Genomic DNA, 20,742 nt, shown 5'->3' with positions numbered 1-20,742 from the left:
AGGCATTATGTTGCTTGTCATTTATGTTGATGATTTGATCATCACAGGTGATAGTGATGAAGATATCCTTCATGTGAAAATGCTATTGAAGTAGAAGTTTGAGATGAAGGATTTGGGAGAGCTGCGTTACTTCTTGGGCATTGAGGTGATTAGATCCACAAGTGGGATATGGCTCTTACAGAGGCAGTATGGATTGGACATGCTATCCAAATATGGGATGACAGGCTGTAAGCCTATTTCAGTTCCTTTGGAGCAGAATGTGAAGTTGAGCGTAGATACAGGTGAGCTTCTAGAAGACCCTACTATGTACAGACGCATAGTAGGAAGTTTGATTTATATGACTATTACCAGGCCAGATTTGAGCTATGCTATTGGGTTGGTAAGTCAGTTTATGTAGGCTCCAAGGAAACTACATTTGGATGCGGCTAGATGCATACTGAGGTATGTGAAGTCCACATTGCAGTATGGATTATTTTATGAGACTGGGGTTCAAATACAATTGCATGGATACACTGATGCTGATTGGGCTGGTAGTATTTTCTCATAGATGGTCTACTAGTGGATATGTGTTCTCTTTTGGGAGTGCTGCAGTCACTTGGAGCAGCAAGAAATAGCCTACAGTTGCCTTGTCAAGCACAAAGGATGAGTACAGGGGTGCAGCAATGGCTGCATGTAAGGCAGCTTGGTTGCATAAGCTACTTTATGATATGCATCAGTCTACAGATGGGCCAGTTGTCATTTATTGTGATAACATGAGCAGTATACATTTGGCAAATAACCCAGTCTATCATGCTAGAACAAAGCACATTGAGATTTCCCCTATTGTGTATGTGAGAAAGCTACAAGTGAGACTCCTTCCTTCTGTCCCACTCTCTTCATAGACAATTCTCCATATTGGCTATGGTCTATCACACTATGTACATCAATAACATCATTAAGCTTCATCAAGTAAGGTAGCAACTCCCTTTCACTTTCATCTTCCACCATGGCATTCATAATTACCCCCATGTCCCCAAATTCCTCACATCCTTTTGTTAGGTAGAGATGAATCTGCTCTTTGTACTCTAGCTCATGGCTATAAGTGTCAAAAAACCACTTAAGGCCCTCTTCATTCCACACCATGTCATATCTCTTGTCGATCTTGATGCATTGAGGATTGTATTCTAAATTGTAATAGCATCCTGCAAGAAAAATTTATTCGTTGTGCCTTCATGCTACAAAGACATTCCAAAATCCAATTGAAGTTAAGATCACAAAAGGCATAAAGCCTACATGTAGAAGAAATTACAGAATCCAAATTGTGAATATACATGAATCAGACGAGGTTTCTCATTAAATATCATACAAAATTGTGACTAAACTCTATATCTCTCGAAGCTCAAAATCACATTTGAGCTTGAAGAGGCATGCCTTGGTTGAGAGTCTTGAAGTCTATTTCACTTGAGGCTCAATTTCAAGTTTGAGCCTCTACCTTGCATTCCTCTTGAGGCTTGACTCCATTTCTATACTCAAACTCAAGTTTTTTCCTCTACCTTGACTGAAGTCCATTCCTCTTGAGGCTTGACTCCATTTCTATACTGAAAGGATCAAGCTTGAGTTCTAAGCTTATGTCCTTTGTTGCACATTTAAAGAGGCCTTGCAAGACAAAGTCTATTTCTCTCCCTTCACATAATAGCTTAGCTAATGTCCCTTTAGGCTCTTTTGGATGCTAAATTTGAATTCTATGCATCTCACAAATTAGCTTGGAGGCTCAAACTTTAGTTGAGTTTGATCCTCTCCTTAGGCTCCCAAGTTTGAGCCTTAAGAGGCATGCCTTTTCAAAAAACATCTTGGAGGCTTTGAGCTATTAGCATGTGTGATACTATGGAAGCTTGGAATGGATCTCTAGTCTGAGACTTAAGTAATATCATCATGAAGTGTTTCTTTGCACACAAGAATTTGTCTTATATGGCTGTGGAGGCTGAAACTTGAGTTTGAGCCTCAAGAGACATTGTGTTTCACATGAACTATCTTAAAAATGATCAGAGAGGCTCAAGCTTGAGTGTGTGGCTCTAAAGTTTACTTTATCTTTTGACACAATTGAAGAATCTACATGAATTCCATTTTGTTCACTAAACAAAATAGCTTGGAGACTCAAACTTGAGTTTGAGCCTTTGAAAAGGTCCTACAAGCCCTTGATGGTTATAGAGGATCAAACTTGAGTTTGAGCCCCTAAAGTTTGCTTGAGCTATTCACATAATTAAGGAGCATCCATGAAGTCCATTTTTTTTCATTTCACAAAATAGTTTGGAGTCTCAAACTTGAGTTTGAACCTTTGAACTATTAGCATGCATGAGAGTGTGGAAGCCTAATGAAGCATTTATTTACATAGAAATTTGCCTTGGATGGCCATGGAGGCTTACACTTGAGTTTTAACCTCAAGATGCACTACTATTCACATGAATTGTCTTAAAAATGGCTATTGAGCCTCTAAAGCTTACATGATCCATTAACACAATTGAAGGGCCTTGCAACCCTTAGATCGCCATGGAGTTTAAACTCAAGTCTGAGACTCTTATGTTTACTTGAGGTATTTAAGGGCATGCATGAGATTGTAATTTAGGCTCAAACTCAAGTAGATCCTCAAGAGGCATACCTTTTCACAAAATAGCCTATAGGTTCAAACTTGAGTTTGAGCCTTTGAGCTACTAACATGCGTGAGACTATGGAATCCTGGCATATCTCTCTAGAATGAGACTCAAGTATGATCCGCATTATGCATTCATCCACAAATTAGCTTGGAGTCTCAAACTTGAGTTTTTTTTTGGTACTTGAGCCTTGGACTAGAAAGCTATGCCAGGTTTCCACAATCTCATCAATGGAAATAGCTGAAAGGATCAAACTCAAGTTTGGTCCTCTAGGAGATTTTGTGAAAAGGTACACCTCTTGAGGCTCAAACTTGAGCTTGAGACTAAAGAGGACAAGCTCAAGCTTGAGCCTCAAGAGGCATACCTTTATAGAAAATATCCTAGAGGATCAAACTTAAGTTTGAGACTCTTTAGGATCAAGCTCAAGTTTGAGCCTCAAGAGGCGTACCTTTTCACAAAATAGCCTAGAGAATCAAAATTGAGCTTGAGCCTTTGAGCTATTAGCATGCATGAGACTGTGGAAACCTGGCATGGATTTCTAATTTGAGACTCAAGTACAATCCTCTTGAAGCTTTATTTGCACAAGAATATTCGTTGGATATCCATAGAGGCTCAAACCTGAGTTTTAGCATCACGAGGCATTGGTTTTCACATGAACTATCTTACAAATAGCCAAAGATTACTTCAACTATTGGCAAAATTGAAGAGCATGCATAAAGTCCATTTTTGTTCATATAACATAATAGCTTGGAGGCTCCAACTTGAGTTTTAGCCTCTTGAAGTGTTTCTTGTCATAGGAATTCATATTCAATGGCCATGGAGGCTCATTTATGAGTTTGAGACTCAAGGGGAGTTTCCTTTCACATGAATTGTCCTAAAATTGCTAGGGAGGCTCAAACTTGAGCGGTGCTTTTTTTTTTGCGAGCTTTTTCATTTTTTTGCAAGCTTTTCTTGGGCTGAGCTCGAGGGACTGGATTTTTTAAGTCATTTTTTAGAACATTATATAACACAACTCTTGGGGGACTTCACATGATTTAAGACTCACATATACTGAGCAACACTTATAACACAACCCTTGATTCGTGTGATCACATGAGAAAGAAGGTTAGTTGGCAAGGTTCTAGGACATGGATTTAGAGGAGTGTGAGAGCTCAAGAAAAGAAGGTAAGGGTTTCAAATGATAGATTATTGTGTGGTTCCATATTAAGAGTATTCTAAACATGCATTAATCTTTGAAGTAATCTAGTGACTGGAAGCATTTGACTGATTAGGAGCATGCACATCTTCAAAGCAATGCAATGATTGGAAGGATGCATTTTTTATTTGAAGGTAATGATTTCAAAATTGCATTTAAAAAAAAACCTTCAAATCATTGATCTTCAAACCAATGCAATGACTAATTAGAAGCATGCCTTCAAAGCATCTTTTTGGTAATGCATAAAAAGCATCACATATTTGAAGGCAAGCATTTCAAACTTGCATTCCATGCAAGCACTACAACAAGGCACATACACTAATAATGTAATAGATCCTAATCTTAAAGACCTTTCATGTCTCTTTAATCACCAGTGTTGATGACAATATATGTAATCCTCAAACCATGTCACAAGAAAATCATGAAGATAATATTTGGGTCTCTTAAGGTCGATGAAATTTTTTATGCCAACAAGGTGTCCTAGCCCCACCTAGATCTTTGGGCTCAAAAGACAAATATAAAGATACTCTTTGAGCTCTCTATGGACAAGAAGCTAGCCTTTATGCCAAAATAAGGCCTCCTGCTTCTAGTTAAAAGCTATCAATTGTAAGTGTTCAATAGAGAAGTTAAACAAAAACTTTTTAATTATATTTAATTTTGACACTCTAACACAAGAATTATCTTTATTCATATCACACGATCGTTGCAAACATGACCACGTTTGGAGTCATATTGACCAAGTTATGGCCAAAGCAAGACTGGCTATCCTAGGCCCCAAAGCATGGCCAGCGGCTACGCTAGTCCAAGGCCCCCAAGCACTTGAGGGGTTGCGTTAGTGCAGCCCCTAGCTGTGCTTCGGGGCCTAGGACAGCCAATCTTATTTTAGCCATAACTTGGTCAATATGACTCCAAACATTTTGTAGTCAAAATGATCGATGTAATATGAAAAAATCCATTTATTATGTTATAGTGTCTAAATTCTACATATTAAAAAAAATTTTGTTGAAAATTATTTGTTTTATAAGAGCTTGAACTTATCATGCTACACATGGACATATGTTTTGCCAACTATCATTGTATATCAATAGTTTGAACATGTATACTTAGTTGTTATTAATAATGAATAATTTTAACAAGAGCATAATCAATGTTACTAAAAGGGCATCCTTATTAGTTTCATGTCAAGGGGAAGATTGTATTAAACAAAGATTAAAAAAAGGATTCCTAGAGCTTGGCCAAGGGATGTCAACACAATCCCTAGTTGAGCTCTAGGGGCTCCATCACACAAGTTCATGGTGACATGAACGTGATCCATAATTGGTGTGCATAATTGGTGATCCATGCACAAAATTCTTACTTTGAGGCTCAAATAAAGATAGCAAGAAAATCCTTAAGCTCACAAACATGTACTTTTTTAGTATTCCCTTTCATGTCTTTTCCATTCACAACTCAAAAAAAGCGCGCAAAAAAATGAAAAATCTTGCATGCAAAGCTCGCAAAAAAATTGTAAGAAAATAATACAACATCTGTGCTCAACAGATAACAGGGTCATGTACGCAAGAGAGAAAACAAGATAGTATGGAGAATCAAAAATTTGATTATTGTAGAACTGATACAATAGATGGTGTTGCCTCCCAACCGTGCGCTCCTATGAAAGAAGCTTCGATGGCGTGCTGGAAACAGTAGAAGACGGAGGTTGGATGCTAAGGAATCAGGGTTGCTATAGCCAGTGATGAAATGGGCTTCATGGGCTTGCTCTTATATAGCCACTGGTCGTAGTCAGTTAGGCTCAATTGGGTGACCGACCCAGTCCGCCCAAAACGGTCGACTGGGGGTCAGTCCCGAAATAGGCCACTGACCATACGATAGAACCGGTGTGCAAAACAGAGCAACTGACCTACGGACTCCGTTTGGCCCAGAGCCATCCAGGAGCATCTGAGGCTCCAAACGGGCCCTGCAACTCGAGAGTGGGCTGCCTCGAGAAATGCTCTGTCTACTCTCAGTGCGGTCAGAGAAGGGATGCCTTCCCGCACTTGCATGTAGCCTAGTTGGTGGTGTGCCAACTCTATTTGAAGCCGTCCAGCCATCAGGCCACACATGGCCCCCATCTGGTGTCCAAACTAGGACCTACCGGATAACCGAGCTACTCAAATGCCTTCTCCTCATATTGTTGAGATATCAAGCTCTACCCCCGATATATCTCCTGGATGACTATCATTTATGTCCCCGCCTATGTTAGTTGTACTCGTGGTGTAGTTAGACTACCACGTATGTTTTTGGTTTGGGTTCACATATGAACCACGTATTCTAGGGTTTGACATATAGGGTATTTCCCTCTTCTATTGTATGGTTGTTGTGTGCAAAAGTGAAGAAAGGCTTCACCCTCCAACCTTGTGTCCTCTCTCTTTTGTGTGTTGTGAAGAAAGCTGAACTTGAGTCTCCTATCTCTCTCCCTTATTCTTTACATGGTATCAGAGCCTTGTTCGTGGTAAGGAGCTCAAGAAAGCAAGCCAAGTTTGTGGTGTCCTGGTAAGAGGACCAGTGTTGCTTTCCTATTTCGAGTTTGGGAGCAAATCTCTGCAGGTAGCACAGCCAGAAGTGCAGGAGTGCACTGTTTCAGATTGAGAGGCCCTTCGCGGTGTGGCGAGAGCGCAGTATATGCTACGAGATAGGGCGAAGCCTTTGGTGACTTTATTTTTTTGATTTGAGGCCGTTTCGGGGCCCGTTTTGAAGACGGAAGTTCTTCGCAGGCACTCAGAAAAAGGCCCTGTTTTTCGCTGTGCGACCACTGCGCGGCTAGTCGGTGGAAAGGTGCCACAAAAATTGCATCGTATGCCTGTGTGCAGAGATATTGGGAGTTGCAGATTCATGCCTGTTGCCTGTTGATGCAAAATCGTCACTAGGAAGTGACTGTGTGGTGAAATACCATTTTCGTGTGAGGCTTTTTGCAGAAGTTTTGCTATTTGCCCTTGTGAGGCATTTGCTGTGTTTACAGGTTGCTGTTGCAATTCGTGATTTGTAAAATGTCTAAGAATCTGTCTACCATTGTCAGTGAGAAGCTTGACAAGAACAACTTCCAAGCATGGAAGTTCAGGATGACAAACTTCCTTATGGGAAAGGGAGTTTGGGAGTACATCAGTGGTGAAACTGCAGAACCAGTTTTGGGTGCTGCTCCCACTCCCGCTGAATTGAAGGCCTTTAAAGAATGGCATGAAAAAGCCAAAAAATGCCTGTATTGGCTGTCTGTTAGCATTTCAGTTTCTATGATTGTGCATATACAGGATCTAGAGACGCCTAAGGAGGCATGGGATACATTGGTGAAGCTGTATAGCACAAATACCAAAGCACGAAAGATGCAGCTAAAGCAGGAGTTGCACAATGTGCAAAGGAAAAATCTGAATATAAATGAGTATTCCTTGAAGGTGAAAGGCCTTGCAGATTCTCTTGCCTCCATTGGAGCACCTGTTGATGATGAGGACTTAGTGTCCGTGACCTTGAATGGTCTTGGGAAAGATTATGCACAGTTTCGGACATCCATTGGAGTCCGTGAAACATTTCCTGATTTTCAGGAACTTATTGCTCTCTTGCTGAGTGAAGAGCAAAGGAATGGTGGTTCAGCCACCTCAACTTCTCAAGAGACTACTTTCTACTCGAATACAGGTAGAGGCAGAGGTAGAGGAAGAGGCCGTTTTGGTGGCCGTGCAGGAAATCAGAATCAACAGCAACAACAGGAAAACCAGTCCTATGGAGGAGGACGTGGTAGTTCTAGAGGCAGGGGGAGCCAAAGAGGCCGTGGTTCATGGCAAAGGAACCAGCAAGTAAATAGCAGCACAGAATGCTATTATTGTGGAAAGCTTGGACACAAGGAGAATACATGCTATAAAAAGCAGAATGACATCAAAAGTGGGAAGTTGCAGCAAAGCAACTATGCATCATCAAGTGGGCATGGTGACGATAGAAATGAGCACCTTTTTGTGATGCAGCATATGGTTAACTCCATGTCAGGAGATGCTGCAGCTTGCAATGATGTTTGGTATGTTGATTCAGGTGCCTCTAACCACATGACCAGTCATGGTGAGTGGTTTCATGATGTTAGAAATTTGGATAAGCCAGGTTATGTTGAAACAGGTGATGATACTGCGCACCCAATTACGCAGGTTGGTAAAGTGCCATTGGCTATGCAGGATGGCAAAACGAAGTACTTGGCAGATGTACTTCATGTTCCAAAAATCACTAAGAACCTGGTTTCAGTTGGCCAGATGGTTGAGCAAGGTCTGCAGGTTAGATTTAATCCTGATGGATGCTTTGTTGAGGACTTGAAAAATAAGTGCTGCTTGGTTGCGAAAGGCAACAAAAATGGCAGAATGTTCACCTTGGATGTTGATATGCCTGAGGTGAAAGCTGCTATGTTTGCGCATGGGAGAGGTGTCATTGCAGATATTGAGATATGGCACAAGCGCATTGGGCACGTGAATATACAAAGGCTGAAATCTATGCAAACGAAAAACATTGTTGCAGGTTTGCCTAAATTCAGAGTTGAGGGAATGCAAAAGGTATGTGAAGCATGCCAAATGGGTAAGCAGGCCAGACATGCATTTCCCAAAAATGCTAAGGTGAGCAGAAGACCTTTGGAAGTGATCCATTCAGATGTTTGGACAACCAAAGCTGCTTCTATTGGTGGATGCCATTATTATGTGACGTTTATTGATGACTACACTAGGAAGGTGTGGATTTATTTTATGAAGCACAAAAGTGAAGTGTTCAGCCATTTCAAGGCTTTTGAGGCCATGGTTGAAAAAGAGAAAGGTGTGCATATTAAAGTGCTAAGATCTGATGGAGGGGGAGAGTACTTTTCAGAAGAATTTTGTGAATATCTAAAAGAACAGGGAATTCAAAGGAAGTACTCATGCAGGTCTACCCCTCAGCAGAATGGGGTTGCAGAAAGGAAGAACAGGCATATTGCAGAAGTAGGACGGGCGATCCTAAATGAGAAAAACATGCCTGATTATTTTTGGGCTGAAGCAGTAGCAACTACTGTTTATATTATGAACAGAACCCCCACTGCAGCTGTCCATGGCATGACGCCTGAAGAAATGTATACAGGCCAAAAACCAGATATTTCTCACTTGAAGGTATTTGGTTGCATAGCTTATGTTCATGTTCCTGATGAGAAGAGAACAAAGCTGGATCCAAAGGCAGAAAAATGCATCTTTATTGGATATGCTCTGCACCAGAAAGGGTATCGCTGTTATAACCCTTCCACCCGCAAAATGCAAGTGAGCAGAGATGTTGTTTTTGATGAAATGAGCAGCTGGTATGCACCAACTGTTATGGTAGGAGATGCAGATGCAGGAAATGGGAATGCTGCAATAAATGCAGAGCAGCAATCTCAAGCCTTGAGTGGACCCAGAGAGTCCTCTACTAGTGGATCTAATGCATGGACAGGGAGATTGAGATCTAGTGAATCGTCACATGGCAGCCCTGATAGTGTTGTGCAGGTATCACATAAGGGAAAAGAAAAAGTAGACCATGCTCCAGTGTTTGATGTGTCTGTTGGTAGCTCTCATGTTGATGGAGAGTCAAGCGGCTCTGAAATGAGCCTTGATGAGGAACTTGGGATTCCTTCAGTTGTTACACCTGGTGCAAGGAAAAGCAGGCATGATTTAAAGACTCCTGCAACTGATCCAGTTGTACGGAGGTCGACTCGTATTAAGTATCCAGTTGACAGGCTGAGATATGATGGGTATACAGCACATCACTATGCTTATATGGTCAAGGTTCTAGAGGAGCCAGAGCCCACATGTTTTGAGGATGCAGCAGGGCATAAAAATTGGGAAGCAGCTATGGATGAAGAGATGGCTGCCTTGGATGCAAACCACACTTGGGATTTGATGCCTTTGCCTCATGATAAGAAGGCTATCGGCTGCAAGTGGGTTTACAAAGTAAAGCACAATGTTGATGGGTCTGTTAGCAGGTACAAGGCAAGATTGGTTGCCAAAGGTTTTGCGCAGACATATGGAATTGATTATGAGGAAACTTTCAGCCCAGTTGCAAGGATGGCAACCGTGAGAGCAATAATTGCTATGGCTGCTGCAAAGGGATGGTCTTTACACCAGATGGATGTGAAAAATGCCTTCTTGCATGGTGATTTGCAGGAAGAGGTTTATATGATGCAGCCAGAAGGTTATGAGGATAATTCACACCCCGATTTTGTATGCAGGTTGCGCAAAGCCTTGTATGGCTTAAAACAGGCGCCGAGGGCATGGTCAGACAAGATAGGGCAATATCTTATCACTATTGGATTTCAGATTTCCAATTCAGATTTTTCACTTTATGTGAAAAGGACAAACAGAGGGATTGTGCTTGTAGTCATCTATGTTGATGACTTGATTATTATAGGTGATAGTGATGCAGACATTAATGAAGTGAAGCTGCTGTTGAAGCAGAAATTTGAGATGAAGGATTTGGGAGAGCTGCGTTACTTCTTGGGCATTGAGGTTATTAGATCCCCGAGTGGGATATGGCTGTTGCAAAGGCAATACGGTTTGGACATGCTGTCCAAATATGGGATGACAGGCTGTAAGCCTATCTCTGTTCCATTGGAGCAGAATGTGAAGCTCAATGCAGAGACAGGTGAGCTTCTTGAAGATATTACTATGTACAGGCGCATAGTAGGTAGCTTGATTTACATGACTATAACCAGACCAGATTTGAGCTATGCTGTGGGGCTGGTGAGTCAGTTTATGCAAGCACCGAGGAAGCCACATTTGGATGCGGCTAGGCGCATACGGCGGTATGTGAAGGCCACATTGCATTATGGACTGTTTTATGAAGCTGGGTGTGCATTACAGGTACATGGATACACAGATGCTGACTGGGCTGGTAGTGTCTCAGACAGGAGATCTACTAGTGGTTTTATGTTTTCTCTTGGGAGTGGTGCCATCAGTTGGAGCAGCAAGAAGCAGCCAACAGTTGCCTTGTCGAGCACAGAGGCTGAGTACAGGAGGGGTGCAGCAATGGCTGCATGTGAAGTAGCTTGGTTACGGAAGCTACTTGCAGATATGGGACAGTCAATTCATGCAGCAGTTGTCATTCATTGTGACAACATTAGCAGCATCATGCTTGCTAATAACCCAGTTTATCATGCTAGAACGAAGCACATTGAGGTGCATTATCACTTTGTGAGAGAGAAGGTTCTAGCTGGTGAGATTGATCTTGTCTATGTCAGCACTGAGGAGCAGGTGGCTGATATTTTTACGAAGGCATTGGGTACCGACAAGCTTCGCAGGTTTAGGAGCTTGCTTGGTGTACGTGAGATGGATTTGAGCTTGAGGGGGAGTGTTGAGATATCAAGCTCTACCCCCGATATATCTCCTGGATGACTATCATTTATGTCACCGCCTATGTTAGTTGTACTCGTGGTGTAGTTAGACTACCACGTATGTTTTTGGTTTGGGTTCACATATGAACCACGTATTCTAGGGTTTGACATATAGGGTATTTCCCTCTTCTATTGTATGGTTGTTGTGTGCAAAAGTGAAGAAAGGCTTCACCCTCCAACCTTGTGTCCTCTCTCTTTTGTGTGTTGTGAAGAAAGCTGAACTTGAGTCTCCTATCTCTCTCCCTTATTCTTTACACATATGGGGGGCTTACTAGTAGAGTTAGCTGGTTCCTTCATAGTTACACGAGAGTGGAGCATTGATATCTAACACCCCCCCTCAATGTCCAACTTACTTTTTTGACCTAATGCCAAGTCGATGAAGATGCCTCTCTAGCAAGTCTCTTCCAAGAGCCTTCGTGAAGATGTCCGCAGCATTCTCTGTAGTTAGACAGTACACCAAGTCGACCTCTCCATCCATGATGAGCTCGCGTACAAAGTGATATTGAATCTCAATGGGTTTTGTGCGAGCATGGAACACTGGGTTCTTTGCAATCACCATGCAACTTTGATTGTCACATGATAACTGTGTAGGCTTGTTCTGCACTGCACCCATGTCCCCCAAAATCCTCCTCAACCACACTGCCTCGCAAGAAGCAAAGCATGCAGATTTGTACTCGGCCTCGGTAGAAGAAAGAGCAAATGTGGGTTGCTTCTTGCTGACCCATGACACAACTCCAGATCCAAGTGAAAAACAGTACCCTATCACTGATCTCTTGCTGTCCATGTCTCCTGCCCAATTCGAGTCATAGAATCCGGTCAAGATGTTGCCCTTGGTATAGGTGATGCCATAATCAAGTGTGCCTTTGATGTATTTCAGCACCCACATCCCTGCCCTCCAATGGTTCTCTCGGGGCTTATTGGAAAACCTGCTTAGTACACTAGTCGCAAAACTGATGTCCGGCCGTGTGTTGCACAGGTAAATCAAGCTGTCCACAAGCCTTTTGTACTTTGCTTCGTCCACCAGTGGTGATGAATCCTCGTTTGAGATCTTCATGTCAACCTCCATAGGGGTACCAACTGTCTTGCACTCAGCCATGCCAAATGCCTTCAGTATCTCTCTAGCATACTTCAGCTGTGAAATGAAGATCTGTTTCAGATCTTGCCAAACTTCAATCCCCAAACAGAAATGCATCAGTCCGAGGTCTGTCATTTCAAACTCTCTTCCTAGCAAATGCTTCGTCTGTGAGATCTTCTCTTCATGGTTCCTTGTTATGACAAGGTCGTCCACATAAAGGACCACGATCATACACCTGCCTCCTTCTCTGAAGATATACAAATTTGCATCAGATGAGCTCCTCCTGAACCCATTTTGCAGAAAGTAGGCATCAATTTGCTGGTACCATGCTCGTGGGGCCTGTTTCAGCCCATAAAGTGCCTTCTTCAGTTTGTAGACTTTACCTTTTGAACCGGGGATCTGAAAACCTGGTGGTTGTTCCACGTATACCTCCTCCTTGACATCTCCATTCAGAAAGGCGGATTTCACATCCATCTGAAACACGAGCCAACTTCCCTTGGCAGCTAAATATGAATTGTGGTTAGTCGAGCTGTAGGAGCAAAAGTATCTTGATAATCAAAACCATGTACCTATGCAAATCCTTTTGCCACGAGCTGAGCCTTGTACTTATCCAACGTGCCGTCGGACTTGTACTTGGTCTTGTACACCCACTTGGTTCCGATTACCTTGCGTTTTGGTGGTCGATCCACAAGGTCCCAAGTGTTGTTCTTCATTATGGAGCCATACTCTGACTGCATAGCCTCCATCCACCTATCATCACCCTATGCCTCTTCAAGACACTTGGGTTCATCAGCACGGATCACTTCTATCATCAAAGCATAGTTGACTAAGTGTTCCTGTGCCCTTCTTTGCTCCTCTAATCTCTTGGACTAGCGGTGTTCGGATGGTTCCTCCTCAACAGCTGGAGGTTCTCTGCCATCTAAAAGCTGCTTTACCCACTTCGGGAATGGCCGTTGCCGTTGTGGTTCTGCAAGCTCTTCTTCATCTTCTTTGTCTTGAATCCTCCCAAGCATCGTTGGGGGAGTTTGGTCTGCTATTGGTGGCGGTACTGGATGGATATCCTGGTCCTGGTTGTCTGGGAAGGAAGCATCCTCCTCCAATTGATGCGGCTGTTCTGAGAAGACCACATCACGACTTATAATTACCTTCTTTGTAACAGGGTTATAGAGATGGTAACCCTTTGCCTCTTCACTGTAGCCCAAGAAAATACACTTTCGACTCTTCGGTTCCCATTTGGTCCTGGTAGCATCAGGGACATGCACAAAACAGTCACATCCAAAAACTCTGAAATGTGCAGCTGAAGGTTTCTTACCAGAAAAGGCTTGCAGTGGAGTCATCCCGTTCACAGCCTTCGTGTAGCTATGATTCAGGATGTAAACTGCAGTGTTACATGCTTCAGCCCAGAAAGTCTTTGGCAAATCTTTCCCTTTCATCATACTCCAGCCCATTTTGCAGATGACGCGCATCTTGCGTTCGGCTACTCCATTTTGCTATGATGTATGTGGCGAGGGTTTCTGCCTCTTGATCCCGTGACTTTTGTAGTAACATTCGAATTCAGTCGATGGAACTCTCCACCTCTGTCTGATCTCAACTTTTTCACCTTCCTCCCTGATTCTTTCTCGACCATTACATGCCATTCCTTGAACCTACTGAAAGCCTAGTCTTTCGTCTTCAGGAAGTATATCCATATCCTTCTACTATAGTCGTCGATCAGCATCATGAATTAGTAGGAACCACCCAAAGCTTTCGTCTCCATCTTTACATAGAGGTCCGTGTGAACGAGCTCTAGAGGAGCCTTTGCCTTGCTGGCCTCTTTAGGAAAGGGATGCCGATGCTGCTTGCCCATCATGCAAGCTTCACATACATCGGGCAGATCTGAAATTTCTGGTAGGTCTGCAATCATTCCACTTTTATGCATTTCCTTCAAAGAACTAAGGTTTAGATGACCAAACCTCTCATGCCATAGCTTAGTGTTATTCACATCCACTGGAGCACTGAAAGCTGAGAGTTTGTAAATGTTGTTGTGCCATGTACCTTTACCAATGACCTTTCCTTGAAGATCCAGGATCTGTGCACCATTCTTATCGAATTGAACTTTGAGGTCCCGATCCATGATCGCAGAAATGGACAACAAGTTCCTCTTGATATCTGGCACATAAAGAACATCGGACAACTGTTTTACAACTCCATTTGACTTGAGAGCAATCGTACCTTTTCCTTTTGCTAGACATTTTGCATCATTGCCGACTGCTACCAGGATGTCATTCCCTACCGGCTGTAGAGAGGTATATCAATCCTTCTGACTAGTCATGTGGCGCGATGCACCACTGTCAATGATCCAAGGTTCATCCATAGGTACATGAACTGCCTCCATGCAAATCTCCTCAATTGTGATGAACAACTCTATTGGTACTGCTTGCGCGCTATTGTTGGACTCTTTCTTTACTCCGTTCTTCTCATCTGCAATCTTCTTTCGGCACTCATTCTGCTTGTGCCCTGCCTTGTTGCAATAGAAGCACTTGATCTTCTTCTTTCTCTTTTTATCATCAGAAGAAGATGGGTTACCAGAGTCCTTACCCTTACCTTTCTTCGGTCCAGAAAGCTGAATCTTCTCCAGTCCTCGTATTTTGATGCATTTCCTCCTCTAGAAGCATCGCGCTAAAATCCTCAAAGTTGAGGGGTGGATTTTTGTTCTACGTATTCAGCACCGTAACAAGACCGTCGTACTTTGGTGGGGGAATCCGTATGCACCTTTGTGCTAGATTCTCGCTGGTGATGGTGATGCCACGGTCCAGAAAGCCGAATCTTCTCCAGTCCTTGTCTTTTGATGCATTTCCTCCTCCAAAAGCATCGCGCTAAAATCCTCAAACTTGAGGGGCAGATTTTTGTTCTGCGTAATCAGCACCATAACAAGACTGTCGTACTTTGGTGGGAGAATCCGTATGCACCTTCGTGCTAGATTCTCACTAGTGATGGTGATGCCAATCGCAGTCATCTGATCGCGTAGATTCTTCACCCTGGTGATGAACTTCTCTGCTTTAGACTCAGACAACTTCTCATTCACGAGTTGAGTCTCTAGATTTTGAATCCGCATCTGATTCGTGGTCTCGTACTAATTTTTTAAGACCGCCCATGCCTCCTCTGCTGTGGTGACATGTTGAATTAATGCCATGACGGAATCACTAACACTGAACACAATAGAACACAGTGCATCTGCATTTCTTCTTGTCCATGCGAGAATCTCATCCGCAGTTGGTACTATCTGTTGTCCTGCATTGGCTGCAACCGGCCTCATGTCCACCCCAGTAGCAGTGTCCCAAAGCTCGTATGCGCTTAGGATGGTCTTCATCTTGAACTTCCAGAGTGGATAGTTAGAGCCATCCAACTTTCCGCTTTCGCCAAATGGTGGGATTCGCAGTCTTGCGGGCTGGGCCATCTCTCACAATCTGCTCGCAAACAGAAACACACTACCAATTTTTTTTTTTTAGAGTCCAAGCTCTGATACCATGTAAGAAAATAATACAACATCTGTGCTTAACAGATAACAGGATCACGTACGCAAGAGAGAAAACAAGATAGTATGGAGAATAAAAAATTTGATTACTGTAGAACTGATACAATAGATGGCGCTGCCTCCCAACCGTGCGCTCTTGTGAAAGAAGCTTCAATGGCATGCTGGAAATAGTAGAAGACGGAGGCTGGATGCTAAGGAATCAGGGTTGCTCTAGCCAGTGATGAAATGGGCTTCACGGGCTTGCTCTTAAATAGCCACCGGTCGTAGGCGGTTAGGCTCAATTGGGTGACCGACCCAATCCACCCAAAATGGTCGATTGGGGGTCGGTCCCGAAATAGGCCACCGACCATATGATAGAACCGGTGCGCAAAATAGAGCAACTGACCTACGAACTCCGTTTGGCCCAGAGCCATCCGGGATCATCTGAGGCTCCAAACGGGCCCTGCAACCCGAGAATGGGCTACCCTGGGAAATGCTCCGTCTACCCTTAGTGCGGTCAGACAAGGGATGCCTTCTCGCACTTGCATGTAGCCTAGTGTGCCAACTCTATCTAAAGCTGTGTAGCCATCAGGCCACACATGGCCCCCATTTGGTGTCCAAACCAGGACCTACCAGATAACCGAGCTACTCAAATGCCTTCTCCTCATATGGGGGGCTTACAAGTAGAGTTAGTTGGTTCCCGCGTAGTTACACGAGAGTGGAGCATTGATATCTAACAAAAATATCCCCCAAACTTGAGGATCTAAAGCACATTTCTATTTATTTTTCAAAATAGCTTGGAGGGCTTGATCCTCTTTAAGCAAAGAGTCTTAAACTTGAGTTTGAGCCTGGGCTCAAAAGTTAATCTTATTATTGGATTGTGGAATCTTGGCATGGCTCTATATTTAGACTCAAGTATGACCCTCATGAAGCATTTCTTTTCACAGTAATTTACCTTGAAACTACAAAAAAAAACTTATTGTGTGGTTTTCTATCGCTACATCAAATAACTCTCATACTCAAGTACCATCCTTCTGAAGCATTTATTTTCGCAATAATTGACCTTGAAACCGTCAAAAAATACACCTTGTGTGGTTTTCTATTGCTATATCAATAACTCTATGGCTAGCTATTTTTAAAAGTACTTTGAATTTACAAGATAATCCAGGCACACATGTAATTGCAAGGGTTTATTCTTTTGTACAAAGCCATTTGTTTACATTGAATGCTAAGAATAGATAACAAATTTGGCTATCTTACTATGTGGTTCCCCATTCACAATTACTATGCATGTGTGTGTGAAGATGTTGTTATTGTTTCCTATAGCCATGCAAATAGGCTGGGAATCTTGGGAGAAGAAAGGTGAGAAAGAAGGGAAGTGGATAGAAAAAAACTTGGCGAAGTGTTCAAGGAGGAGGCGAGGTAGGTGGCAGCATACGTTCATACTTTTGGGGGCACAGGGAAGCTCAAATTTCCAAAAATAGAGTGATTGAAGAATGCAACCAGTTCATGGGCAAATGTGGGCAGTTATTTAGTTACAAGACCAACCCTATTGTCATAATATTTTGGCACGCGTGTGCACACACACACACATATGTATGTATGTATGTATGGATGTATGTATGTAGGTATGTACGTACGTATGTGTGTGTGCATGTGTGTGTGTGCGTGTGCATGTGTGTGCGTGCACGTGTGCATGTGCATTTGCATGTGTGTGTGCGTGCATGCGTGTGTGTGTGTGTGTGTTTGGATTTCACCAAAACTAGTATGTGTGTTCAAGGGGGTGAGGTTGTCAAGGACATGACTCTAGTAAATTTCCTCCAAGCATTTCATAGCTTGAGAGATGAGACCACACTCCGTGAAGTGCTCTGTCAATGACCACAGGTCCTATATGACACCTTCCATGGCCTCTCTACCACAATATATATTACACACTAGGCATTTCATAGCTTGAGCAATCAAACTACACTCGTCAAAGTGCTCTCCCAATGACCACATGCCCTTTGTGACACCTTCCATTGCCTCACCAGGACAATATATGTTACACACACACACTATATATGGATGTACATAAAATATCTATAAAATTGGTACATAAGTATGTTTACCATGCCTGGAGGATGTACTTGGAGCTCTATTCAACAATATATCTATGCATCATTCATGACAACGAGTAACCCTAGTTCTTAAATCACTTAGCCAAATGATGTCCCTTCCAATATCATTGACAGACATGCTCCCACATGGTCATGGAAAAAATGCTTGTGGACTTTTGCAGTGGATTATGGCCCAACAATCACAATTTTACAATTGGTTCTTTATTCAAATGTCTTAGAAACTCGAAGAGACGAGATCATCACATGCATGGTGATTTGATATATGATAGTTGCACTTCTTAAATATCACACAATGTTTTCCCAATGCTTCATGTCTAGTATGTCTCCCTTAACATTGAAAAAAGGGACATATCCTATTAATTAGTTGTGGAGAAAAGAAGAGAGTTGAAAAGGAATAGGGCAAGGGCATGATTAAACTAAGAGAGAAAGGGGGAGGGGAAGGAGTTTTAATTGAAGAATAATAAGGGTACAGGGAGCTATGTGAGATTAGGGAGGAGGGAGGGGGGCCACTTATGAAGGGGGCATTAAAGATAAAGAGACATGACAAAGGGGGACAGAGAGGGGGAGGAGGGACCATTTATAATATTATAGTAATCTTTAGATTTGCTATACTAGTCTATATCTTAGTGGTCGAGCTCACTTGTGTGAAACACAAGATTATGGGTTCAAATCCCTTCTTTAATTTCACATGTAATGTGCAGACCCCTTAGACACAGGCCTAAAACATTAGCCTATGCATAAAATTGCAGCAACGTAGCTTAATTACTAGCCTCCATGGGCCAAAACAAATAATAATAAAGTTAAGTTGAGTGAGTATGTCCCCATGAAATTGATAAAGTCATATCTCTATCTATCTATCTATCTATCTATATACATATATATACATACATACATACATACCTGTATGTATGTATGTATGTATGTGTACACACACACACATATAGATAGATGTGTGTGTGTGTGTGTGTGTGTGTGTATTATATATATATATATATATATTCCATTGATAAAGTACCAGATACACCCGAAATCCTTGAGTGGCTACCTAAAAATGGTATTGGACTATGGAAGCATGATGATGAAGGGATATCTATGATTGCTCAAGGGGTTCCTAAGGTTGCCCCAATTTATGAATACTTCAAGGATAGCATACAACTTAGACAAGGATGAAATATTTACCTTTGTGAATTGGTGGTAAAAATTTGTAAAAAGTAAAGGAGATGATTCAATAGATGCAAATTGGATTGAGCCTATCATTGAGTACTAGGAGGACATGATCGTTGCCTTGAATACTACAAATGTGCAAGAGAGTACTTTCTTGCATGACTTTTGGGGCCTAAAAAGTATGTGTTCAAGGGATAATTTTGCTGATGACAATAACAAAGATGAAGATCCACTTGGAATCGAGGGAAATCAAAGGACGACTAGCATGCCATAAGCCACAGTAGGAATTCAAAGCGAACATTGTTGTCACAAAAGACAATTTTTTTCTTGTACAGCCAAGTGACACAATATTCCAGTATGGTTAGGGGTTGTAGTTTTGATGTCGATATGGATAAACACTCTCACTTAACTATCTAGTAGTTAGGATTCAATATGGGGACCCTATCACAAGAAAGAAGAGCATTAGTGATGCATAGACATATGAAGATTGGTAGAAGAAGCATTTGAGGTGCAATGAAAATTATGCTTAACATTGGGAGCATGTTGGGAACATGATTTGGAGTTCGATACCAAGGAAGGGACAAAAACTAGATAAGATACAAATTCTTAGTGCCATTGTGTATCATTAAATTTCTTGATAGAAGATCTCCGTGTTGGTGTTGCCTACCTTTTTGGAAGTTCTTTGGTATGAGAAGCAATCAGAGGGTATTTGTCAGCATTGGTTTTAGTAAGGAGGAAGATTTGAAGAATATATAACTATTGCTAGCAAATCTGAAGTAGTTGGCAGTTGGGATCACATGTTGCTATGTGGATCAAGAGGTTGTGCTTCTTGTTCATGTGATTGTTGCCACATAGCTAGATAATTCTGGGTTCTAGGCTGGAATGACTCAATATGCATTGAGTCACATAGTTGCAAGAGAAAATGATGAATTCCACCTCAAGAGTAAATGGAATAATCTAGAAACAATGGCGTGTGCATAAGAGGTTGCATATAAGTTCAAAAAAATTCAGTCTAATCCTGTTTCCAACGGTTATCAATCCACCCCACCTCACCATGTCCACTAGGCCGGCATCCCTCCTAGAAGGTTTACCAAACCTCGACTACGATATTATCATAAACCTCCTCTAGGCCCTAATGTCCAATAAGTTTATCTTAAAATTCACATAAGTAACTGCTATCAATAAACCCTTTCAAGTTTGGAGCCTTTGTCAGTAGAAAATGGGAAGGCCTTGAACTTGTGCACTCATTGAAGTTTTTCATAAGATGAGGTCAAGTGAGTGTGTGACTCGTCCTTAACTGCTCTTGGAGATGACTAAAAAATGCATCAATGTCTTCATGGATATGACCAACCATTAAGAAGCCCATCTCTATCATTAAGAGAGCTCACCTTGCCACTAGTAAGGATAGGTATACAAAAACATATCTAGTATTTTTTTTCTGAGCCACAATTATCTAATCGTCGCAACATAAGGCATGGTGGAAGCTTTTTGAAACTTGAAGTGAATGTATTAGATGTACTTGTAAGAATAATTTAAGCATAAGGATTTTCCTTTTCATTCATTGTTGATAGATGGACATCTAGGGATGTTCTAGAAGTAAAACATTAAAGAAGCTCGCATGGAGTAATTAAAGCAAGCTTGTACTCCAAACTTGTGCATACAACAATGAAGACCAAAGTCAACCATTTGG

This window comes from Dipteris shenzhenensis, chromosome 13, assembly GCF_047967505.1.
Source record: "Dipteris shenzhenensis isolate YYH24624 ecotype China chromosome 13, Dip_SZ_1.0, whole genome shotgun sequence".
Lineage (NCBI taxonomy): Eukaryota > Viridiplantae > Streptophyta > Polypodiopsida > Gleicheniales > Dipteridaceae > Dipteris > Dipteris shenzhenensis.
This window is presented reverse-complemented; position numbering follows the sequence as displayed.